At 43.6% G+C, this 25816-nt stretch overlaps 1 protein-coding gene and 1 long non-coding RNA gene across 9 annotated transcripts in view; one reads left to right on the top strand and one right to left on the bottom strand.

Annotated features, from left to right (window-relative positions):
• The window catches only part of LOC130296964 (uncharacterized), a 44814-nt gene extending 40419 nt beyond the window's left edge, over positions 1 to 4395 (bottom strand). For 2 of the 3 annotated variants that reach the window (XR_008849351.1, XR_008849349.1), the window contains exon 1: positions 4322 to 4395. This is a non-coding gene — a long non-coding RNA (uncharacterized LOC130296964). Of the gene's footprint in view, positions 1 to 4258 lie in introns of all 3 variants that reach the window. The other variant, XR_008849350.1, reaches the window with a different exon arrangement.
• The window catches only part of THRA (thyroid hormone receptor alpha), a 111299-nt gene that overhangs the window by 43017 nt on the left and 42466 nt on the right, over positions 1 to 25816 (top strand). The window contains exon 1 of one of the 6 annotated variants that reach the window (XM_056549059.1): positions 2329 to 2418. The exons of 4 other annotated variants lie outside the window; for them this stretch is intronic. The gene's annotated coding sequence lies outside the window, so the exon portion shown is untranslated. Of the gene's footprint in view, positions 1 to 2328; positions 2419 to 25816 lie in introns of those variants that run through there. One more of the 6 variants, XM_056549061.1, reaches the window with a different exon arrangement.

Raw genomic sequence — 25816 nt, 5'->3', positions numbered from 1 at the left:
TTAAAGAGAAGTAATTTACAAAATCTGTTTAACTTTCTGGCACCAGTTGATTTAAAAAAAAAATCTTTTCCAGTGGAGTACCCCTTTAAAGTGTACCTGTCATGTTAAAGAAACATGTCAAAGGTTTTCATAGGTTGGGGTCTCAGTGCTGAGACCGCTACTGATTTGGAGAACAAGAAGGGAGAAGTGCGCTTCACTCCCTGGGTCTCAGCTTCCTGTGGCCTAGTTATAAGTCTTTGTAGCCGTCCAGAGGACCTGTATGGAGATGGCTACAAGCTGGGGAATGAAGCGCGCTTCTCCTCACTCTTCTTCCTGATTGGGTTGCCACCTGGCCGGTATTTTGGCCACCCTGGCGGTATTTTTATATTAAAAATACCGGCAATGCAATGGCCGGTATTTATCCAACCAATCCTCCAGCTCACAGAATTTTGCACCATATGCTATACCAGTGTTCCTCAACCAGGGGTGCCTCCAGCTGTTGCAAAATTACAACTCCCAGCATGCCCGGACAGCCGTTGGCTGTCCGGGCATGCTGGGAATTGTAGTTTTGCAACAGCTGGAGGCACTCCTGGTTGGGAAACACCTATACTACACACTACTAAATAGTCCAACATGCTCGGAGTTGTAGTTTTGCAACAGCTGGAGGCACCCCTGGTTGGAAAACACTGACCTATACTATATACTACTATATAGTCCAACATGCTGGGAGTTGTAGTTTTCCTTTGGGGCAGATGCTGAGCCACAGGCTGTATCAGGGCATGCTGGGAGTTGTAGTTAGTAACTAACTGCAACTCCTGAATTGAATTTAAAAAAGCGATCAAAAAGTCCCAGATCGGGGTGCAAAAAATTAGCCCCCTTACAGGCCCGTATAAGGAGAAATAATAAAGTTATAGGGGTCAGAATAGGACAATTATGCAAATTAGCATGGCCGGTATTTTTTTTTTTGCAAGAAAGGTGGCAACCCTAATCCTGTTCGGTGGGGGTCTCAGGACTGAGACGCCAACTAATCATAACTTTTGACATATCTTTTTTTTTTTCGGGTACACTTTAAATCCCTATTGTATCTTCAGGCTTTGTCATATTTTATTATTCCAAAGCTATTTTGTATATAGTACTATTTATATCTCCTGTGGTTCCAAGGGAAGAACCTAATACCACCCTATGCAACAATGAGATTTCAGGTGCCCATACACATAAAAGTTGATGAAAATGGACAATTCCAACCAAAACGATTCTGCCAGCCGATGGCATCATCTGGAACAAAGTCATTCAGGAAAGATCTTTCATTCACAAATGATCTTACAGGAAAGAACTTTTCCTGAAAGAATGTTTGTTCTTTCCACATTGACATTGATCATGTATAATCAGGATTAAAGGGGTATTCCAGGAAAAAACTTTTTTATATATATCAACTGGCTCCAGAAAGTTAAACAGATTTGTAAATTACTTCTATTATAAAATCTTAATCCTTTCAGTACTTATGAGCTTCTGAAGTTGAGTTGTTCTTTTCTGTCTAAGTGCTCTCTAATGACACCTGTCTCGTGAACCGCCCAGTTTAGAAGAGGTTTGCTTTGGGGATTTGCTTCTAAACTGGGCGTTTCCCGAGACAGGTGTCATCAGAGAGGACTTAGACAGAAAAGAATAACCTTAACTTCAGAAGCTCATAAGTACTGAAAGGATTAAGATTTTTTAATAGAAGTAATTTACAAATCTGTTTAACTTTCTGGAGCCAGTTGATATATAAAAAAAAGTTTTTACCTGGAATACCCCTAATGCCCAGTATGACCATAAACCTACATTTATCTTGTACTTGTATCTTATGTGTTTGGCCAGCTTAAAGGGGTACTCTGCCCCTAAACATCTTATCCCTTATCTAAAGGATAGGGGATAAGATGTCTGATCACGGGGGTCCTGCCACTGGGACCCCCACGATCTCCCTGCTGCACCCTGTATTCGTTTAGAGCGTCGGGTGTAGCGCCGGAGACTCGTGACATCATGGTCACGCCCCACTCTCGACATCACGGCCATGCCCCCTCAATGCAAGTCTAAGTCATCACAACCATTCCCCCTCCCATAGACTTGCATTGAGGGGGCATGGCCGTAACGTCAAGGGCGTGACGGTGACGTCACAAGCCTCCGGCCCCCACCCACCTGTACGGCTTCCGGTGTTAGGTGACAACGCTGGAGGGTTCGGATCCCGACCACAATGGCGGAAGAGCGTGATGTCACGACTCTGCCCCGTGTGATGTCACGCCCCGCCCCCTCAATGCAAGTCTACGGGAGGTCCGTCACGCCCCCTCCCATAGACTTGCATTGAGGGGGCGGGCGTGACTTCACACAGGGCGGAGTCGTGACGTCACGCTCTTCCGCCATTGTGGTCGGGATCCGAAGCCTCCAGCGTTGCCAGAAGCCGTACAGGTGGGTGCTGCAGCCGAGATCCTGGGGGTCCCCAGCAGCGGGACCCCCGCAATCTGAAATCTTATCCCCTATCCTTTGGATAGGGGATTAGATGTCTAGGGGCGGAGTACACCTTTAATGACTGCCTTAGAACTGTAATTTCCATCTACAGAAACCTACAAATGGGATCCAGATCTTGGTACCAAAACCTTACATGAAGTTTTAGGTCTTTGTTCTATAAAGCTCAAAAGTGACTTTCCCTGATAACTTGTAGACCGCTACTAAGTGGTTACTGATGTCCACATTGCGTCCTCCTGATAATCACTTGGTTATCTAAAATGTGTCATAGAAGGAGACACACAAGGGGTTAATGAGGGCCGTTAATCCTATCTACCCCCCCCCCCCCCTTCCCACCACCACCACCTGTCTCGCCACCCTATACATTCTCTGATCTGTATACATTGATATCCATGAATCCGTCATATCTCCGCCACGCCCCCAGGATATGAGCGCCAAATGGTTTCTGTTAAACAATTAACTATTTTTTTTCTTTGGCATGAGATTATTCATTTTATATAAAGAGCCGTACAGCACAACAGGAAACAATAGACAGTACATATAGCCCTGAAAATTAACCTCTGATCGTCTGTCGGGACCAAATACTACAGAATGCATAAGAAATAGTTACACGATAACGTGTTTTTTAGGACAGTATTTGTAGCAAAAAAAAAATTTATAATAATTTCAGGTCTTTTTTTAGAATTTGATCAGAGTTCAGGAAGTGGAGTGAGGGAATGGGAACGCTGATCTAATATGGAGTTAATGAAAATGGGGGGGGGGGGGCAGGGGGTCTCGGAGATCTGATCAGACCCCCCGACGTTGCCTGTTCAGCCTCGGTGTTGTGCTCGAGTTCTGCGCTGCAACAAGTGATGTTTGTGTTACGTTTGCAAAATATCACAGAAGAGCAGCGAGTGTGTGCGAGAAGGTTGGCACCGGACCTGTCCTATAATCTGTATAAACGCCGAACTTGGCAAAGCGCTTTGTTTGTGCGAGGGGAAATCCCTTGCTCTCATAAATAGGGATCCCTTGCCAGCATAGATCCTCATCCTGTTCAGCCGGCGCTGTCATAAACGAGAGGCGGTGATTGTGTGCGGCAAACATCGCCGGAGCTGTCACCGCCCACAGCGTCAAAATTTATCGTGGGGATGAGTCAGGCAGGTTTAAAAAAATGCTGCGTTATGTTCTGTTTATCGGCCGCCTGCCCTTGTGTGTGACACAACAATACACACGTGGCGTCACTGAATTGTAGTGCTCCAAGTGTACACGGAGGCACGGAGCGTCATATGGTTTAATCCATGGGCGAGCGTTAGCGTGTGTATATATATATATATATATATATATATATATATATATATATACATACATATATATAACTCAATGGGGGAGATTTATCAAAACCTGTCCAGAGGAAAAGTTGCTGAGTTGCCCATAGCAACCAATCAGATCGCTTCTTTCACTTTTGAAAAGGCCTCAGAATTGGTTGCTATGGGCAACTCAGAGACTTTTCCTCTGGACAGGTTTTGATAAATCCAGCATCACGTCCAAACAGCTGGAGATATTTCGATAAAACTCGGTCACATGTTACTAATATGTCAACTATAAAATATGATAGTTGAATTAACCCTTACCCACCCCCATTTGCGACGGTCGGGATTTTTGTTTAAAGTCCCATGCAAGTCTATGGGAAATGTATGTTCCAGCATCACTTCCAAATGGCTGGAGATATTTTGATGAAACTTAGTACACATATTACTTTTATGTCAAATAAAAATATATGATAGTTAAATTAACCCTAACCTACCCCCTTACGTGAAAGATGGGTTTTTGTCTTTAGCCCCATGCAAGTATATAGGACTTCCAGTACCTTACTCCACAAGCTCCGCTCTGCATCTCTTGGTGAATGCGTCGGTCCGGGCACACCCCTTCCGCATGCCACACCCCATCTCACAAAGCCACACCCACCATTTAAGCCACCATTTAACCCCTTTTATTTTCTCCCCTTTTTGTGCATTGGTCCGGCTTGCAAGTCATGCCCATTTCCACAAAGCAACGCTCCTTCTATTTTCTGCCTACAATATCTTCATTACAACTCCAACCTGAGGACGGGATATGAGGTTGGGATATGAGGTTGGGATATGAGGTTGGGATATGAGGTTAGGATATGAGGTTGGGATATGAGGACGGGATATGAGGTTGGGATATGAGGTTGGGATATGAGGATGGGATATGAGGATGGGATATGAGGACGGGATATGAGGATGGGATATGAGATTGGGATATGAGGATGGGATATGAGATTGGGATATGAGATTGGGATATGAGGTTGGGATATGAGGTCGGGATATGAGGACGGGATATGAGGACGGGATATGAGGACGGGATATGAGATTGGGATATGAGGACGGGATATGAGGATGGGATATGAGGTTGGGATATGAGGTTGGGATATGAGGTTGGGATATGAGGTTGGGATATGAGGTCTGGATATGAGGTCGGGATATGAGGTCGGGATATGAGGATGTGATATGAGGACAGGATATAAGGTCCGGATATGAGGTCCGGTTATGTGGTCGGGATAGGAGGACATGATATGAGGTCAGGATATGATTACTAGTACTTCCTCCTATGTAACTTTTCCTCCCCCACAAGGATTAGGCAGGAAAAACCGGGCAACGCCCAGTACTCAGCTAGTCATATATAAAACTCAATGTATGCATGTTCCAACATCATTTTCTAATGTCAACTATAAATATAGTACAAATAAATCAACCCTAACCCACCCCTTTATGCTAGGGTGGGGTTTTGTTTGAAGTCCCATGCAAGTCTAGGGACTTCCGATACATGTATTGATTGCCTTACTCTCGGGCTGCAGGAGGGATATGAGATCAAGATATGAGAAGAGGATATGAGGTATATGAGGATGGGATATTAAGACGGCATATGAGGTTAGGGAATGAGGTCAAGATATGAGGACAGGATATGAGGACAAGATATAGGAAGAAGATATGAGGACGAGAGTGTCACTGTTGCTTTTCCTCTCCCACAAGGTCCCTTCTTAAATTACCAAGGCTGCCTTAGAGTAGAGTCACACGTAGTGTATACGCAGCATATTTCACGCTGTGCAGCGAGAAATGCGCTGCATATTCTCCTATGAGCCGACACACAGGGCTGCCCGGCACCAGCCCTGTGTGTGCAGTGGGGTTCCAAGGCTAGGCCCGCCTCCAAACATCAATGCTCACACAGGTCTGCCGCCGGGTAGCACTGTGTGTCTGCTCATAGGAGAATATGTAGCGTATTTCCTGCTGCACAGCAGATTTTGCTCGGCAGGAAATACGCACGCTACATGTGACCCTACCCATGGGCTGCATTTCCACTTTTTTGGGATATCTGCCTCTACAGTTTTTGAGCCAATGCCAGTGGATTCAAAAGCAATGGGAAATAGGGTCGAGTTGACATGCCCTAAAAGAGAGGTCTGCCACAACATTTAAATTTAGTTAAAGGGGTACTCCATTTGAAAACTTTATATATATATATTTTTTTTTTCAAATCAACTGGTGCCAGAAAGTTAAACAGATTTGTTTTTATTAAATTACTTGTTATGATCCACAGGAAATTATTTTCTTTTTAAATTTCCTTTCTACCTGACCACAGTGCTCTCTGCCGACACCTCTGTGCATTTTAGAAAATGTCCAGAGCAGGATAGGTTTTCTATGGGGATTTGCTCCTACTCTGGACACTTTCTAAAATGAACAGAGATGTCAGCAGAGAGCACTGTGGTCAGGCAGAAAGGAAATTCAAAAAGAAAAGAACTTCCTGTGGATCATAACAGCATCTGATAAATACTGGAAAGATTAAGATCTTTTAATAGAAGTAATTTACAAATCTGTTTAACTTCCTGGCACCAGTTGATTTAAAAAAAATGTTTTCTAGTGGAGTACCCCTTTAACATTGCGTTTATATGTTTCCTCACCCCCTATCCACGCTTAGTAATAGGGGGCTTTATCTTGAGGTAGGGTTATTTTAGAATAGGCACTAACCTGTACCCTTTTCCCTGTCCCTTTTGGCATCCATTGGTGCTGTTTTTCTATTTTTTGTTATAACAACATTTCTGTCTATATGATATTTTATCTTCCTTTTGAAGTAAACGGTAAGTTTTAACTATATCTTGAGCCTAATTGGTAATTTTCCTGTTATTCCTACTAATCTAAATTAGTCACCAAGGGACTTGCACCAGCTGATGGCACACTGTTTGGGAAACATTGCTCTATATTGACGACTGCTCTGGGAATGGCAGATATCCTTGAGGCTCATTTCATTAACCCTTCAACTGCTGGGAGGATGTGGTCATACAACCTTCATAGGGGTACTCCGGTGGAATTATAATTTTTTTTTTTTCTCGTTTTTTCTTTTTCAAATCAACTGGTGCTAGAAAGTTCTGCATATTTGCAAATTACTTCTATGTAAAAATAATAACCCTTCCAGTACTTTTCAGCTGCTGTATGCTCCAGAGGAAGTTGTGTAGTTCTTTCCAGTCGCTCTCTGCTGACACCTCTGTCAATATCAGGAACTGTCCAGAGCAGGAGAGGTTTGCTATGGGCATTTGCTCCTACTCTGGACAATTCCTGACACAGAGGTTTCAGCAGAGAGCACTGTGGTCAGACAGGAAAGAAATTTAAAAAGAAAAGAACTTCCTCTTGAGCATATAGCAGCAGATAAGTACTGGAAGGGGTTAAGATTTTTATATAGAAGTCATTTACAAATCTGTTTAACTTTGTGGCACCAGTTGGTTTGAAAACATTTTTTTTCCCTTCCAGAGAACCCCTTTAATAACTGTCGGATAACTGCTATTCCCTCCTCCCAGTTTCACACATAGACATGCATGCTTGACTTGGCTGAGCATGCTTGTGTTTTAATAGAAGAAGGGAGTAAGCTGCTGCCAGACCCCCTTGGCATATCTCCAGGAGGTCTAAAAGGAACCAGACATTGAAATTCAACATGGCTGATCCTTCTTTACCAGAGAGTTTGGAAGCCTCCTTACATGTTACCCAATTCCGACAAAATTGGCACATGCGGTTTCCTTTTCCCTAATGCATATATGGGGTCAAATATTGGACTTTTATTTTTTTTTTCAACAGACTTTATCTCTGAGTAGTTCTGTTTGTAACCCACAGACCTATGAGGTATCACGTGTAAGGAGTTTATCACAGTTTTATCTCGCCTCGGCACATTTGCCTGTTTTGGATAAGGGGCTTCATATGGTAACGATAAGCGGGAGACAAACAAGCCTTGTCATCCCTCGTTTTTTTTTTTTTGTTTAGTTTTTTGTTCTTTTTGTATGTTACAGCCCCTGAAAACTAGTGTTTGAATTTTGGAAGTTGGTTTGGTGGTTTTAGCCCATGCTTGCCTGCTTATAGATTCCCCCTAAGATAAGTTTAGAAGGGTTTCCCCTACATCTCATGTATCTATCTATCTCATATCCATCTATCTATCTATCTATCTCTCATATCTATCTAAAGGGGGGGGGGGGTGTACAAAAAAAAAATGCAGAGATGGCGCCTGATAGTGCGATTACCTTTATAGAGAAAGGAATTGATTTTAAAGAGAATGAATGAAATACCGCTCACCTTATAGAGTTGTGTAAAGTTACTGGCACAACTCTGGGATGCGCTGAAAGTGGTGTGCGGCGACTAGTCATTATCCACTTAACCTATTGACCTTTGGTGTCACTCAGAGTTAAAACATACACTCTCATTGTGTTCCCCCAGTCTCCCATGCAAGCCTCAGCCAGACCTAAAGCTGCTTAAAGGGGTACTCCACCCCTAGACATCTTATCCCCTATCCAAAGGATAGGGGATAAGATGTCTGATCACGGGGGTCACGCTGCTGGGGACCCCCGCAATATAGCATGTGGCACCCATCTGTTTCTGCTCCGGAAGCGCTGGAGGGTCTGGGTCCCGACCACCGGAACGGAAGTCCGTGACGTCACAACTCCGCCCCCCTCGTGTGACGTCACGCCCTGTCCCCTCAATGCAAGTCTATGGGAGGGGGCGTGACGGCCGTCACGCCCCCTCCCATAGACTTGCATTGAGGGGACGGGGCGTGACGTCACGGACTTCCGTTCCGGTGGTCGGGACCCAGACCCTTCAGCGCTTCCGTAGCAGAAACAGGTGAGTGCCGCATGCTATATTGCGGGGGTCCCCAGCGGAGGGACCACCGCGATCAGACATCTTATCCCCTATCCTTTGGATAGGGGATAAGATGTCTAGGGGTAGAGTACCCCTTTAAACATGAGCTCAGCCAGCCCTGCCATAGACCTAAACAGGCCTATTGGTTTCAATGGAGGAAATTTCTTAATGTTATAGCCAAACCCTTATAAATTCCTTAGCAATTCCACGGGGACTGACGTCACACACCAGCCCCCCCCCCCCCCGGTGACCTCAGCTACCCGCCAAAATGTGAAAAGTTTGAAGCCCCCCACACTGTATAAATACTTGCACCTTTCACTAAATAAACGGACCTGATGAAGAGAGGAATCCCCTCTAGAAACGGGTTATCCCGCACATCCCGAATCTGTGTAACTAATATTTCCCGTGTTTACTACTGTACATTGGAAATAAAAAGTCCACACAGTTCGCTCCATGCACCGAATGACAGGGGTGCCGCAGCGGAGACTGCTGGGGACCCCAGCAGCGGGACTCCCGCGATTAGACATTTTATCCCCTATCCTTTGGATAGGGGATAAGATGTTTTCAGCGGAGTACCCTTTTAAGCTTTCCAGCTGCTGTATGCTCCAAAGGAAGTTGGTTGTAGTTCTTTCCAGTCTGACCACAGTGCTGCCACCACTGTTCGTGTCAGGAACTGTCTGGAGCAATATAGGTTTGCAATGGGGATTTTTGCTCCTGCTCTGGACAGTTCCTGACATGGACAGAGGGCACTGTGGTCAGACAGAAAGGAAATTCAAACAGATAAGAACTTCCTCTGGAGGATACAGCAGCTGATAAGTACTGGAAGGATTAAGATTTTTAAATAGAAGTCATTTACAAATCTGTATAACTTTCTGACACCAGTTGATTTAAAAACACTTTTTTCCACCTCCGGAGTGCCCTTTTAGGATCAGAATAAGCAAAAATAAAAAAAGTTCTGTTTAATCTTTTCCCACAAAATAGTAGGGGTGTGAATCGCCAATAATTTGGCGATTCGAAACGCGATACCATGGTGGCGATTCGATATATCGCAATATATTGCGATACTGTCATGTTGGCGATATATCACCATATATCGCGATATTCCCTATTAAAAGCTTGGGAAAACTTATTCTAGCTGAGAAAGAACAAGATCCCGCGAGAGTTGTCCTGTGAGTGCGTACGTTCTCCTTCCTGTTTGTTCTGAGTCTGTAGTCTCGCGGTAGCAGCCTGCGAGTGGGACAGAGCTGATAACAGGTACACTGCCAACTAGTGGTCAGGAGTTTAAGTGTTATAAAAAAAATAAGACAGACAAATAGGACTGTGACTCAGTGAGTGAAATACAGTAAATGTTAATTATAATAATTTATAAAAAAAAAATCGATTCTCAGAATTTTAAAATCGATTCAGTATCGCGGAACAAAAAATCGCGATAATCGATTTTTTCTTACATCCCTACAAAATAGTATATGAAAATGCTCCGCTGCTCCTGCCCTGTTACTTGCTGCCCACAAATTATACGCCATGTTCTACGTAACAGGTTCCCTTTAAAGCATATAGGTTTTGTATGTTTCTTTATAAGAATAAGGCAGCAGTTTTTTGTCCATTTGGCTGCATTATTAGCTTACTTAAAGGGGCATTTCGACAAAAAGCTGGTAAAATATGATGTGTACCTCATACATATATGTAAAGGAGGACAAATGTGCGGTTTGTAAGACAAAATAACCTTCATCCTTGTACTGTTCTTTTCCTCCATGGGTCTGATTACTTTGTGGTTTTCTCTCCGAACTGTGGGGGAGATTTATCGAAACCTGTGCAGAGGAAGAGTGGTGCAGTTGCCCATAGCAACCAATCAGATCGCTTCTTTCATTTTCCACAGGCCTCTAAAGAGGCCTGTGGAAAATGAAAGAAGCAATCTGATTGGTTGCTATGGGCAACTGCACCACTCTTCCTCTGCACAGGTTTCGATAAATCTCCCCATGTGACCCTACTATTGTCAGGCAACAGAGCACACACTTTCCCACAATCCCCCTTGCTTGCACACAGAGTGGAGACTTAGGCTAGGTTCACATTGTGGAATTTCTGGGCAGAATTTCTGCTGGAGATCAAGCCGGCGGCACTAGGACCGCACGGACTACATTGCAGTCCCCATAGATGTCAATGCATTTCTGAGCAGACATCCCAAAATATCCACCCAGAAATGCATTGCAGTCTATGGGGGGGCAGCAATGCAGTCTGCTCGGTCCTAGCGCCGCCGGCTCGATTTCCGGCAGAAATTCTGCCCAGAAATTCTGCAGTGTGAACCCAGCCTTACAAGAAATATGCAGTTAAAGGTGTACTCCGCCCCTAGACATCTTTTGGATAGGGGATAAGATGTCTGATCACAGGGGTCCTGCCACTGGGGACCCCCGCCATCTCTGTGCAGCACCCAAAGTTATGAAAGTTATTTTCAGGTCACTGGGTTTAGAAGGCCGTGGTAGCGACATTGCGCCATGCCCCCGTGTGACGTCATGCCACACCCCCTCCATTCATGTGGAAGGGGCATCTGTTGCTGCATGAAGATCGCTGGGGGTCCCAGCAGTAGGACCCCCACAATCAGATACCTTATCCTTTATCCTTTGGATAGGGGATAAGGTGTCTAGGGGCGGAGTACCCCGTTAAACTGACCATGCCTGACTGTCTCAGTGTATGACCTAAGATAGTCGTAACCAAGGGCAACAGGTCAAAACAAAGAAGGCACATGAGGGATTAGTTACGATGTATATCGTTCAAGCAGCGCTTTTTCAGAGATACATTTACATTGGAAATATATTTTAAGTTCCCATAATGCATCAGTATAGATCTATTTCCCTTCGTGGTCAAATCCCTTTAAGCCAATACTGTAAGTCATGTATTTACTGTACATTTACCTACCAGTGACACATTTCAATACACCCACTTATTCCAGTAATAAAACTATAAAAATGTAGACAGCAGGAAATATCCCAGCAAGATAAAGAACAAATAGTAAAGAATAAAGATTAAACACAATGATATTATAGCAAAGATAGAGCAGTCACAGTATAGATAGGATCCCGCGTGATCTGGTTATACGCGGCGAAGACGTACCCTATCAGTGAGTAAACATACGCCAATTGTACCAGGCTGCGCGGGGACAGCAGTCACCTCATGGTGCAGGAAGTGTGACTGATGTGATCTTGTGATTGTGTAGAAGTTTAAAGGGGTACTCCGGTGGAAAAGCAAATTTCTTTTCAAATCAACTGGTGGCAGAAAGTTAAACAGATTTGTAAACTACTTCTATAAAAAAAAAATCTTAATCCTTCCAGTACTTATCAGCTGCTGTATGCGCCACAGGAAGTTATTTTCTTTTTGAATTTTGTGTCTGACTACAGTGCTCTCTGCTGACCCCTCTGTCCATGTCAGGAACTGTCCAGTGTAGGAACAATTCCTGTAGCAAACCTCTCCTGCTCCGGACAGTTCCTGACATGGACAGAGGTGTCAGCAGAGAGCACTGTGGTCAGACAGAAAAGAAATTCAAAAAGAAAAGAACTTCCTGTGGAGCATACAGCAGCTGATAAGTACTGGAAGGATTAAGATTTTTAAATAGATATCATTTACAAATCTGTTTAACTTTCTGGCACCAGTTGATTAAAAAAATAATAATAAAAAAAAAAGAGAGAACCCCTTTAATGCAAAATTGACAGTGGGTTCACCCACACTCAAACCCAATACACAGGGTTATAGTGTGGGTGATTTGGATTAAAATGATGCATACCTACCCAGATTTTTGGTCCGGTTCTGGAGATAGACCCAGTATTAACTAACATGTTAAAGGGGTATTCCAGGCAAATCCTTTTTTAATATATATATCAACTGGCTCCGGAAAGTTAAACAGATTTGTAAATTACTTCTATTAAAAATCTTAATCCTTCCAATAGTTATTAGCTTCGGAAGTTTTCTGTCCCGGGAGCTGTGCATGATGGGAGAATATCCCCATAGGAACTGCACAGCTCCCGGGACGTGAGTCATCAGAGAGCAGTTAGACAGAAAACAACAACTCAACTTCAGAAGCTAATAACTATTGGAAGGATTAAAAAAAATTTTATAGAAGTAATTTACAAATCTGTTTAACTTTCTGGAGCCAGTTGATATATAAAAAAAAGTTTTGGCCTGGAATACCCCTTTAATCACCGGCTTTGCGCAGAATCCCTGCCCCCATTGCACAAAGTCGGTAATACCAGCTGATCACAGGGGGTTTCTGAAAATGGGATTGAATCAACTAGAAACAGAAACAAACTCTTTGCAGGCAGCAGGAACAAAAAATGGACTTTATTGCTCAGATTGATAGGGAAGGGGTCCTATAATAAATTGGGGTAACTTTAGCATTGGCTGAGGTCAGGGGCATTTAGCACGTAACCTACAGCTAAAGCAGCAGCTAAAAGGACTAGAGATGAGCGAACTTTCAGTAAATTCGATTCGTCACGAACTTCTCGGCTCGGCAGTTGATGACTTATCCTGCATAAATTAGTTCAGCTTTCCGGTGCTCCCGTGGGCTGGAAAAGGTGGATACAGTCCTAGGAGACTCTTTCCTAGGACTGTATCTACCTTTTCCAGCCCACCGGAGCACCTGAAAGCTGAACTAATTTATGCAGGATAAGACATCAACTGCCGAGCCGAGAAGTTCGTGACGAATCGAATTTACTGTAAGTTCGCTCATCTCTAAAAAGGACGATCAAAGCATCTCCACAGGTGGGCCGATGGAGCATTCCAATAATCAAGCATTGGAGAATACAACTGGTCCGACTGCTGGGACCCTCCATAATCTTCCGTATGGGGCCCCGGCTCTCAGTGCTCAACTTACCATACTCCTGAGCGCTTCGACCCCTACCTTCGGAGAAGATCAGGAATGACGGCCCGCTCGGCCAATCACCAGCGGAGGTGGGACCCCGTCTAAGCCAGTAATTAGCTGAGTAGGCTGTGGGAGCTGGAACACACGTAAGAGAAGCTGCTGAAGAGGTGGGCCTTAGACAGGAGATCGCGGGGGTCCCAGGGATCAGACACTTACCCAAACCTGTGGATAGAGGGTAAGTTGTGTTCCCCAGTAACCACTTTCAGACTGGGCTCGTAACACCCCCTTCATGACCAGACACATTTTTTTACTTTAGTACATAAAGTACAGTGATCCCTCAACTTACAATGGCCTCAACATACAATAGTTTCAACATACAATGGTCTTTTCTGGACCATCGTAACTTGAAACCAGACTCAACATACAATGTTACGGACAGTCCAGATCTGTAAGACATGTCACAACTGGAGGAACTGACCAATCAGAATGGGCATTTTACTGGCAAATCACCTCTATTACTGAAGTGCATGCACTGACTGGCTGTCTGGTAGCGCCCCCTACAGTACAGCGAGGAACTACAAGTTCTGTACTACTCCTTACCTGTGCCAGGGTTAGCTGCTCCTTTGGACACCAAGTAAGGGCGGCTCCATTTGGAACACTGTGTGTACTGTATAGGACCCTGAAGAAGCTCCTGTCCTCTACATAAACCATTGTTTCCCAACCAGGGCGCCTCCAGCTGTTGCAAAACTACAACTCGCAGCATGCCCGGACAGCCGAAGGCTGTCCGGACATGCTGGGAGTTGTAGTTTTGCAACAGCTGGAGGCACCCTGGTTGGGAAACACTGACATAGACAGTGATTTACAGCTCCTAGCAGATCTTTATTACTTTTATATGAAAGGATTTGCTTTATCTATATTAGTTATCTACTTATTTTTCTTTAATCCTCACTTTTTCCTATTTTTGGATGACATTTTAGTGGCTTCAGAACCAATTACCAGGTTTCCATAGAGTTATGGTCTCAACTAGAGTTGAGCGAACTTACAGTAAATTCGATTCGTCACGAACTTCTCGGCTCGGCAGTTGATAACTGCATAAATTATCCTGCATAAATGAGTTCAGCTTTCCGGTGCTCCGGTGGGCTGGAAAAGGTGGATACAGTCCTAGGAGACTCTTTCCTAGGAATGTATCCACCTTTTCCAGCCCACCGGAGCACCTGAAAGCTGAACTCATTTATGCAGGATAAGTCATCAACTGCCGAGCCGAGAAGTTCGTGACGAATCGAATTTACTGTAAGTTCGCTCATCTCTAGTCTCAACATACAATGGTTTCAACATACAATGGTCGTCCTGGAACCAATCAATATTGTAACTTGATGGACCACTGTATTTGGGTATTCAAGCTGTTTTTTTGTGCCTTTTTTCCTTCATACATCAGGCTTTATTTTTAGGTCATTTGTTTCTTTTTGTCATATCAGGGGGAAAATGTAAAAAATAAAACGGAATAGGTGTTTTGTAATTATTTTATTTATTTTATTAATAGCACGATTGATGGTAACATAATGCTTTAAGTTGCGTTTACCTACGGTCTTTACTTTATAGGGGTTGTATATAGGAGTTGTTTTATTTATTTTTTATTTTTTTTCACTTTTCACATGTTTTACATTTTGTGCCCCCCTATCTGAAAAGAGCGTAAAATACCTTTTGGGGGGTATTTCTCACAGAATTTTTTTTTTTTTTTATTATGGCTCATTTCCTGACATAGTAGCCCCCGTTACAGGGGCAATACAACCCCCCCCATCATTGTCTGCACAGTAGATCTTGGTTTTCTAAGACCCAGCATCCGGCATCTACAATATTTTGCTTCCTGCTGAGCAGTTTTGCTTCCTGCTGAGCTGTATACACAGGGCTCATTGAGTGCTCTGTATACACTGATCGGGAAGGCAGGAACGGTAATACGCAGTCCCTCCCTTTTTTCGAGAGAGTCCGGCTGTCATGCCGCTACAATACTGCCTGGACATTTATAGTCTATGGAGGGTGAGCAAGTGGCCAGAAAAATATATTCTTGTCTTAAGTTATATTTTTACTTCTAAAAGTGTCCAATCTGGCCTGAATAAATAAATAAACCAATATTTACCTTCCTTAAAGGGGTACTCCAGTGGAAAAAAAAATTTTTAATCAACTGGTGTTACAAAATATTTGTAAATTACTTCTGTTTAAAAATCGTAATCCTTCCAGTACTTATCAGCTGCTGTATGCTCCACAGGAAGTTCTTTACTTTTTGAATTTCTTTTCTGTCTGACCACAGTGCTCTCTGCTGACACCTCTGTCCATTTTAGGAACTGTCCAGAATAGGAGCAAATCCCCATATCAAACCTATCCTGCTCTGGACAGTATGTAAAATGGTGATCAGACAGAAAGGAAATTTAAAAAGAAAATAACTTCCTGTGGAGCATACAACAGCTGATTAGTACTGGAAGGATTAAGATTTTCGAATAGAAGTAATTTACAAATCTGTTTAAAGTGGACCTGTTGTCACAAAACACTTTTTATATAATGTAGATAATACCATTATATGTATATTTGTAATATGCATTGTTTATCAAATGTGTATATTTTTGACTCTGCAGCTATTGTCTGTGTGTCTCTATGAGGAGTCCAAATACAGGAAGTGAGGGCGGGACAAGCAGGGATCTGTGCAGGCTCCTGGTTTGTCAATCATCCTGATGTATGGAGCATGTTATAGAGCCTCAGTGCACACTGTCCTGCTTTTTCTTACTGTACAGAGCCCTGCTTGTCCCACCCTCACTTCCTGTATTTGGACTCCTCATAGAGACACACAGGCAATAGCTGCAGGGGCAAAAATATACAAATTTTTTAACCAATGTATATTACAAATATACATATAATGGTATTATCTACATTATATAAAAAGTTTTTGTTGACGACAGGTACACTTTAACTTTCTGACACCAGTTTTTGGAGTACCTCTTTAACCTGCTGTTGTTCTGAGGGTGCTTGGTCCCTATTGCTCGCTGCTTTCTGGTCCCGTTTCTACACCAGGAAGTTACAGTGCAACCAAACACTGGTGGGGTGTTACTCCTTCAAAGCCAAGAGGTCATCAGAGAGCGGCAAGCAGCAGGGACCAGGTACCTTCAGAGGGGTAGCAGTGGGGGATTGTAGCAGGTGAGTATAGGTTTTTATATTTATATATCCCAGCCTTGGAATTTTTAGAAATAAAAATATTTCTCTTGTCAACCCCTTTAAAGGGGTATTCCAGGAAAAAACTTTTTTTTAATATATCAACTGGCTCCAGAAGGTTAAACAGATTTGTAAATTACTTCTATTAAAAAAATCTTAATCCTTTCAGTACTTATGACCTTCTAAAGTTAAGGTTGTTCTTTTCTGTCTAAGTCCTCTCTGATGACACGTGTCTCGGGAAACGCCCAGTTTAGAAGCAAATCCCCATAGCAAACCTCTTCTAAACTGGGCGTTTCCCGAGACACGTGTCATCAAAGAGCACTTAGACAGAAAAGAACAACCTTAACCTCAGAAGCTCATAAGTACTGAAAGGATTAAGATTTTTTAATAGAAGTAATTTACAAATCTGTTTAACTTTCTGGAGCCAGTTGATATGTAAAAAAAAGTTTTTTCCTGGATAACCCATTTAAACCCATTTGATGATAGAATTGGGATCAGACTTTCTACACAGAGTTAAGGTTGTCCAGATCTACCCACTGATGGCCGCCCTTTCTAAGATCACGCAATTGTTACTCCCTCAAATAAAGTTTTATACATTTGTGGGAATTTTAAATGAAGTTCGAACTTGGACCAGCGCTACCTGTAATCCATAAGCAGACGGACATGTGACACTGACATGTTAGGTAATGGACCTTCCTTATGGGAATCAAGATGTAGCTTCCTACTCCTTTATCTCCTCCGGTCACGGAACTTTCAGGATGATTGATGACATTACACCAGACGCTCCCTTGTCCCGTCCAGTACAGGAAATCCATATAGAAAAGATTCTCTTGTCATACAATAGTATTACAGTAGTCCCTCAAGTTACAATATTAATTGGTTCCAGGGCGACCATTGTATGTTGAAACCATTGTATGTTGAGACCAGAACTCTATGGAAACCTGGTAATTGGTTCTGAAGCCCCAAAATGTCATCCAAAAATGGGAAAAAGTAAGGATTAAGTAGATAACTAATATAGATAAAGCAAATCCTGACATATAAAAGTAAGAAAGATCTGCTGGGAGCTGTAATCACTGTCTATTTCAGTGTTTTCCAACCAGGCTGCCTCCAGCTGTTGCAAAACTACAACACCCAGCATGCCCGGACAGCCAAAGGCTGTCCGGGCATGCTGGGAGTTGTAGTTTTGCAACAGCTGGAGGCATCCTCTTTGGGAAACACTGGTCTATGTAGAGGACAGGAGCTTCTTCAGGGTCCTGTACAGTACACAAAATGTCTTAAAAAAAAAAAGTTAAATGGAGCCGCCCTTATTTGGTGTCCAAAGGAGCAGCTAACCCTGGCACAGGTAAAGAGTAAAGAACATGTAATACCTCCCTGTACTGTAGGGGGCGCTACCAGACACCAGTCAGTGCATACACTTCAGTAATACAGGTAAAGAGTACAGAACATGTAATACCTCCCTGTACTGTAGGGGGCGCTGCCAGACATCAGTCAGTGCATACACTTCAGTAATACAGGTAAAGAGTACAGAACATGTAATACCTCCCTGTACTGTAGGGGGCGCTTCAAGATACCAGTGAGTGCCTACACTTCAGTAATACAGGTAAAGAGTAGAACAGAACATGTAATACTTCCCTGTACTGTAGGGGGCGCTACCAGACACCAGTGAGTGCCTACACTTCAGTAATACAGGTAAAGAGTAGAACAGAACATGTAATACCTCCCTGTACTGTAGGGGGCGCTACCAGACACCAGTCAGTGCATGCACTTCAGGAATACAGGTAAAGAGTACAGAACATGTAATACCTCCCTGTACTGTAGGGGGCGCTACCAGACACCAGTGAGTGCCTACACTTCAGTAATACAGGTAAAGAGTACAGAACATGTAATGCCTCCCTGTACTGTAGGGGGCGCTACCAGACACCAGTCAGTGCATGCACTTCAGTAATACAGGTAAAGATAAGAACAGAACATGTAATACCTCCCTGTACTGTAGGCGGCGCTACCAGACACCAGTCAGTGCATACACTTCAGTAATACAGGGGTTTTACCAGTGAAATGTCCTTTCTGATTGGTCGGTTCTTCCAGCCATTGATATGTATTGCAGATTCCATAACATTGTATGTTGAGTCTGGTTTCAAGTTACAATGGTCCAGAAAAGACCATTGTATGCTGAAACTATTGTATGTTGAGGCCATTGTAAGTTGAGGGATCACTGTATTCGCTGACAACACGGAACGTCTCCAAGAGGCGGGAGGGAGAGGCAGAGCAAAAGTTTAGCCTTAGCCCTCACACAGTCTCCACTTTCAGTTCCTCCGTGACGTCATGTCCTGTGAACCTATTGACATTTTTTTTTTTTTTTTTTTTTTTTCCATTTTTTATTTCTAGATCCTTGGGACAAAGAGCTGACAATCTAGGAACAGGTTTTTTTTTAGTCAATAGAGAGTTAAGGTAACAGTTTGCCCTCTGAGGTCAGTCAGGAGACGGATGTTTATCCACAGGCTCCCTGTCCCGTGACTGCCTCTCCTCTCATGCTCGTCCCCTCGCTGTCACCAGGGGGATATTTCAGGTGTCGGGATGCAGGCTTTGGCCCGGAGCCATGAACTGGGAAGACCTCAGGAGTTGGCAATTTGCCTAGGCCCCTGTCTGGTACAGCATGTACTTTACCAGTGGGTGGGGGTGGGGGGGAGACCTGAGGAGAGGGAGAGGCGGACTAAAGGGGGAATTTTCCAGATATTCATCTTCACTGAGGTGTCCACCGTAAAAGTAACCCCCGCAGTGCAGTCTTCATTTCTACCTGTTCGCCTTCATACGGTACAATTCAGATATAAACTATATGGTAGCTTATAGGACAGTTTACATTGAAATCTGCAGCTTCAAATCCTGCGCCTCAAATATGCGCCGGGTACTGCACGCGTGAGGACAACATGGCAGCGTGCTCATGATAGGGCATTGCCAGAGTGAAGGCGAACTGTACTTGCCCCTCCAGCAGAGGTGAATTACCTAGAGCGCGCTCCATCCTCCCACAGGCGACACAGTTCACCAATGTTATGAAATGTTTGGTAACATCCCTTTCGTCTAAGGTCGCCGGAGATCAAGGAAGCAGAAGATTTTACACAAGCATCTTAACCTTTTGACAGCTGGGTAAAATATGCTCACTCCCACCGTCAGATAGCGTGCTTCTGTGTTCGCTTGGTTTAGTGGAGGGAAGGATGTGGATGGGTCATACGGTAGCAGGTTTTCGGAGTTCAGAAATGTGATAGAGAACATTTACCCCTTTTTTAAAGGTGTGGAATACAAACCTGGGAACTGGAGGACACCTGAAAAGGAACGACTGAGGCTTCTTCTTTTTATAATGATGGCGACGGCTAGTACACAGGCGTAATGCCTCCTCCCATAGACATGAATGGAGGGGGCATGGCGTGACGAACATGGGAGATCCAAGCTATCGTGTTCAGAACGCCACTGTGCCGGCCCAGGGATCGCAAGGGGTCCCGACGGATTACACATTCGCTTAAAGGACATCTGTAGTGCAATATAACTTATCCGAAGGATAGGGTATAAGTTATAGATCGCGAGGGGGTCCGAGCGCTGGGGGCCCCCGGGATCATCTGGACGGGAACGCGGCAGTATGGTGGAAAGGGGACGTTCTGTCCCCGCATGACATGGTGGCCGACACATACCCCATAGAGATACATGGAGGGGACGCGTCTGCCGCTGCTTTCTGCTGGGGACGAAACTGCACTTCCTGCAGACTGCCGCGGCCCAGTCCAGGAGGTCCCGGGGGGCACCAGCGCTTGAAGCCCCCCCATGCGATCTATAACTTATCCCCTATCCTTTGGTTAGGGGATAAGTTATGTTGCGCTTGATTACTCCTTTAATAAGATAGATGTCTAGGGGCGGAGTACCCCTTTAAGATGGCCATACACACATTTGAACGACAGCGGGGCGGGCTCTTCTCGGCTGTCCGCAGCCGATTTTCTGCGGCGGAATGTACTCTGCGGAAAATCCGCCGCAAGCCCCATTGAAGTCAGTAGGGTCTGCGGCGGATTTTCCGCAGCGTAAATTCCGCCTCGGAAAATCTGCTGCGGACAGCTGAGAAGAGCCCGCCCACTTTCAAATACGCAGCGTAAAACCCGCTAAAAATATCCGCGCGTGTGAACGTACCCTATGGCAGAGTTTTCCAAACAGTGTGGTGCCAGCTGTTGCAAAACTACAACTCCCAGCATGCCCGGACAGCCAAAGGCTGTCCGGGCATGCTGGGAGTTGTAGTCTTGCAACAGCTGGTGGCACAATGTTCGAAAAACTTTAGTGTATGGCCACCTTAAATCTGGTAATAGATTCTCTTTAAAGTCAGAAACAAATAAGCAAATTATTGAGTCTGTCTGTACACGTTCACTTTTTTTTTCTACTTATTTATTTATCTATTTATTTTATTTTAATTGTTGAATACAAAGTGGATTTTATGTAAATAATTAAAATAAAATAAAAAGCCTAAGTAGAAGCGTTAGGCTATGTTCACACGGAAAATCTGCGGAATATTTGACTGGGAAACACAGGCATGTGCATGTTCCGCTGGCGCAAGGGCCGCTCGGTAATGCGCCATCTCAGTAGACGGCAATGCATTTCCGTGCAGAATCCACAGAACCTGTTCATTGTTTTAACAGATGCTGAAATGGGAATTTCCGCTCCAGATGTTTCTGGGGCAATGGGACGGAGAACTTTTTCGGCAGGTTCTGCTTGGAAATTCCTCCGTGTGAACATGGCCTTAGTCTTTCCTTTATAGGTGTCCTCCATTTATGATCTGTTCCTGGGTTTGTATTCGATAATTCCAATTAAAACCCTGAACGTGTGAACACACCTTTAATTTGTGCAGTTCTAGAACTCCGAAAACCTGCTGTCCTATGACAGATCCACATACTTCCCTCCACTAAACACACATGCACGCTATCTGATGGTGGGAGACAGGGGCGTAACTATAGGGGGTGCAGAGGTAGGAGTCGCATCAGGGTCATGATGGGGGCCCAAAGGGACCTCTGCCCCATAAGAAGACATCAGTATTATAAATGGCGTACAGTAGACACAGGGCCCCGTTACAGATTTTACATTGGGTCCCCGAAGTTACAAGTTATGCCTCGGGTGGGATAGAGGACATTTCTTATATATCTTTTCCTCCCAGTCTCCATATACACATAAACATTTTGCATGCAAAGCTCTGATGGCGACTTATCTCTCCTGGAACAAAAGGGTAGGGAAGTTGAAATCCCACATGCCCCACCTTTCTGATAAGTGGTCTGTTCCTGGATTCGGCCAACTTGTGACTAAAGTGTATGGGGACCTTAAAGGGGTACTCCTGTGCAAAACTTTTTTTTTTTTTTTTTTTTAAATCGACCGGTGCCAGAAAGTTAAATAGATTTGTAAATCACTTCTATTAAAAAATCTCAATCCTTCCAGTACTTTTTAGGGGCTGTATACTAAAGAGAAATCCAAAAAAGAAATGCATTTCCTCTGATGTCATGACCACAGTGCTCTCTGCTGACCTCTGCTGTCCATTTTAGGAACTTTCCAGATCAGGAGAAAATCTCCATAGCAAACATTCTGCTCTGGACAGTTCTTAAAGGGGTATTCCAGGCAAAACCTTTTTTTATATATATCCACTGGCTCCGGAAAGTTAAACAGATTTGTAAATTACTTCTATTAAAAAATCTTAATCCTTCCAATAGTTATTAGCTTCTGAAGTTTTCTGTCTAACTGCTCAATGATGATGTCTCGTCCCTGGAGCTGTGCATGATGGGAGAATATCCCCATAGGAACTGGACAGCTCCCGGGACGTGAGTCATCAGAGAGCAGTTAGACAGAAAACAGCAACTCAACTTCAGAAGCTAATAACTATTGGAAGGATTAAGATTTTTTAATAGAAGTAATTTACAAATCTGTTTAACTTTCCGGAGCCAGTTGATATATAAAAAAAAGTTTTTGCCTGGAATACCCCTTTAAAATGGTAAGCAGAGGTCAGCGGAGAGCACTGTGGTCATGACATCAGAGGAAATGTATTTCTTTTTTGGATTTCTCTTTAGTATACAGCCCCTAAAAAGTACTGGAAGGATTAAGATTTTTTTAATAGAAGTAATTTACAAATCTGTTTAACTTTCCGGCAACAGTTGATTAAAAAGTTTTCCACGGGAGTACCCCTTTAATGCGTCGCTATTTGAGGTTAGCATAAACCTGGTAACAAGGTTCCTGACTATTTTACTTATGTTTTTTCAGTGCCATAGTTTTTAGAAATACAAGGTATGTTAGGCTGCATTCACATGGCCATCTAGACCCGTCCCATACTTCTCCCGTTAAAAATAAAAATGGACTTAAAAAAAAAAAAACAGACAAAAACGGATGTTATCCGTTTGTATCCGTTATTGTTCAGTTAATAAACCAATAAAAATAATTTTTTTTGTTCTGAGCATGCTCAGGAGTAAAAACGGATCCAAAAAATTGACCTCCCCAATAACATATGTATGGTTAAAGGGGTATTCCAGGAAAAAAACTTTTTTTTTTTAATGTATATATATATCTTAACTGGCTCCAGAAAGTTAAACAGATTTGTAAATTACTTCTATAAAAAAATCTTAATCTTTCCAATAGTTATCAGCTGCTGAAGTTGAGTTGTTCTTTTCTTTCTGACCACAGTGCTCTCTGCTGACACCTCTGCTATGCAGAAGCATTAGAGGTTTGCCATGGGGATTTTCTCCCACTCTGGACAGTTCCTGAGACAAGCAGAGGCGTCAGCAGAGAGCACTGTGGTCAGACAGTAAAGAACAACTCAACTTCAGCAGCTGATAACTACTGGAAGGATTAAGATTTTTAAATAAAAGTAATTTACAAATCTGTTTGGTATTAAAGGGGGTATTCCAGGGAAAAAAACGTTTTATATATCAACTGGCTCCGGAAAGTTAAATAGATTTGTAAATTACTTTACTTTAAAAATATTAATCCTTCCGGTAGTTATCAGCTGCTGAAGTTGAGTTGTTCTTTTCTGTCTGACCACAGTGCTCTCTACTGACACCTCTGCTTCTCAGGAACTGTCCAGAGTGGGAGAAAATCCCCATAGCAAACCTCTAATGCTTTGGACAGTTCCTGAGACAAGCAGAGGTGTCAGCAGAGAGCACTGTGGTCAGGCAGAAAAGAACAACTCAACTTCAGCAGCTGATAACTACTGGAAGGATTAAGATTTTTTTAATAAAAGTAATTTACAAATCTGTTTAAAGGAGTAGTCCAGTGGTGAACAACTTATCCCCTATCCTAAGGATAGGGGATAAGTTTGAGATCGCGGGGGGTCCGACCGCTGGGGCCCCCTGCGATCTCCTGTACGGAGCCCCGACAGCCCGCAGGAAGGGGGTGTGTCGACCTCAGCACAAAGCGGCGGCCGGCACGCCCCCTCAATACAACTCTATGGCAGAGCCGAAGCGCTGCCTTCGGCAATCTCCGGCTCTGCCATAGAGATGTATTGAGGGGGCGTGTCGGCCGCCGCTTCATGCGGAGGTCGACACCCGCTATCTGTCCAGAGAGCCGTGGCCCCCGTACAGGAGATCGCAGGGGGCCCCAGCAGTTGGACCCCCCGCGATCTCAAACTTATCCCCTATCCTTAGGATAGGGGATACGTTTTTCACCACTGGACTACCCCTTTAACTTTCCAGAGCCAGGTGATATATAAAAAACATTTTTTTCCTGGAATACCCCTTTTAATACCAATGCGGCTGCCATTACAGCTTCCACAGATTTTCTGTACGGTGAAATGACATCGTGAAACAGTTGGACCAAATTAAAAAGAAATGTATTATTAATTAGGCAAGATTACAATGAAACATGCATACACGTAGCATCTGACAACTATGTTCCCGGCATAGTCAACAACGGTAACTCTTTTTTGTGTGTGTGTATATATATATATATATATATATATATATATATATTTGTGCGGCTCTTGTACTGATGCATGACTAGGCAGGTCACTTCCATGTAGTACCTGCAGCAGAGTTGTCCTTGCTTCCACTTGGTGACACACTGTAAAACCTGCCCGTATGACACAGACAAAAGAACTTGTGATCCCACCAGCTTTATCTTTATGGTAACAATAAAAGAGTCTGTCTTACCCCGTTCAACCTTTGATATATAATGTGTGAACGTGCTAACGTATATACTGTTTATCTTCACACAAAACAAGGCAATTCCAGTGAGGGCGGCCACTCCCTGCCATATAGCATGCGAGGCCTAGTTAGTTCCGCATAACTGCAAGCCTCTGTGTCCTGCCTGCACCTATGTGTCTATGTAAGAACTCTATTCACCTCCCTGCAGACTTATCTGAGCACGAATAGGAGCCATAAATACATATACACGCCGAATGATGTTTACGGGAGCAACGGCCTTTTGTAAAGCACCTGTGTGGGTGTGTGTGCGCCTAAAACTCGGGAGACCTCTATAATGGGCAGTGTAAAGTTCATTAAGTAATGTGCATTTCATTATGTGGTGAGGCGGGGAGGCCGACTGAGCGCCATGAGCTACATATAATACACTAGTACATTGGTATGCAGGGAAGGAATGAAGAGCTCACGCTTCGGTACATACATATGCATAAAATCTTCATTAAGATTGGTAATGCCTCCCACAGCGTCACCCCGAGGCCTCCGTCTCCTTACTTAGATGGATGGCATGTCTTCTGTTCCTTCACATTTCCTCCCTCGCATGTCTTTTGGTCTTAAAGGGGTACTTTAATTTAAATCAACTGGTGCCAGAAATGTATACAGATTTGTATATTACTTGTATTAAAAATTTTTTAATCCTTCCAGGACTTATCAGCTGCTGTTTACTACAGAGACAGTTCTTTTCTTTTTGAATTTCGTTCCAGTCTGACCACAGTGCTCTCTCCTGACACCTCTGTCCATTTTAGGAACTGTCCGGAGTAGGAGCAAATCCCCATAGCAAACCTATCCTGCTCTGGACAGTTCCTAAAATGAACAGAGGTGTCAGCAGAGAGCACTGTGGTCAGACAGAAAAGAAATTTAAAAAGAAAGGAACTTCCTCTGGAGCATACAGCAGCTGATAAGTACAAAAATTTATACAGATTTGTAAATTACTTCTA

The sequence above is a fragment of the Hyla sarda genome, chromosome 12 (assembly GCF_029499605.1).
Source record: "Hyla sarda isolate aHylSar1 chromosome 12, aHylSar1.hap1, whole genome shotgun sequence".
Taxonomy (NCBI): Eukaryota; Metazoa; Chordata; class Amphibia; order Anura; family Hylidae; genus Hyla; species Hyla sarda.
Note: the sequence above shows the minus strand (reverse complement) of the source record. Positions and strands in the feature narration are given on the sequence as shown.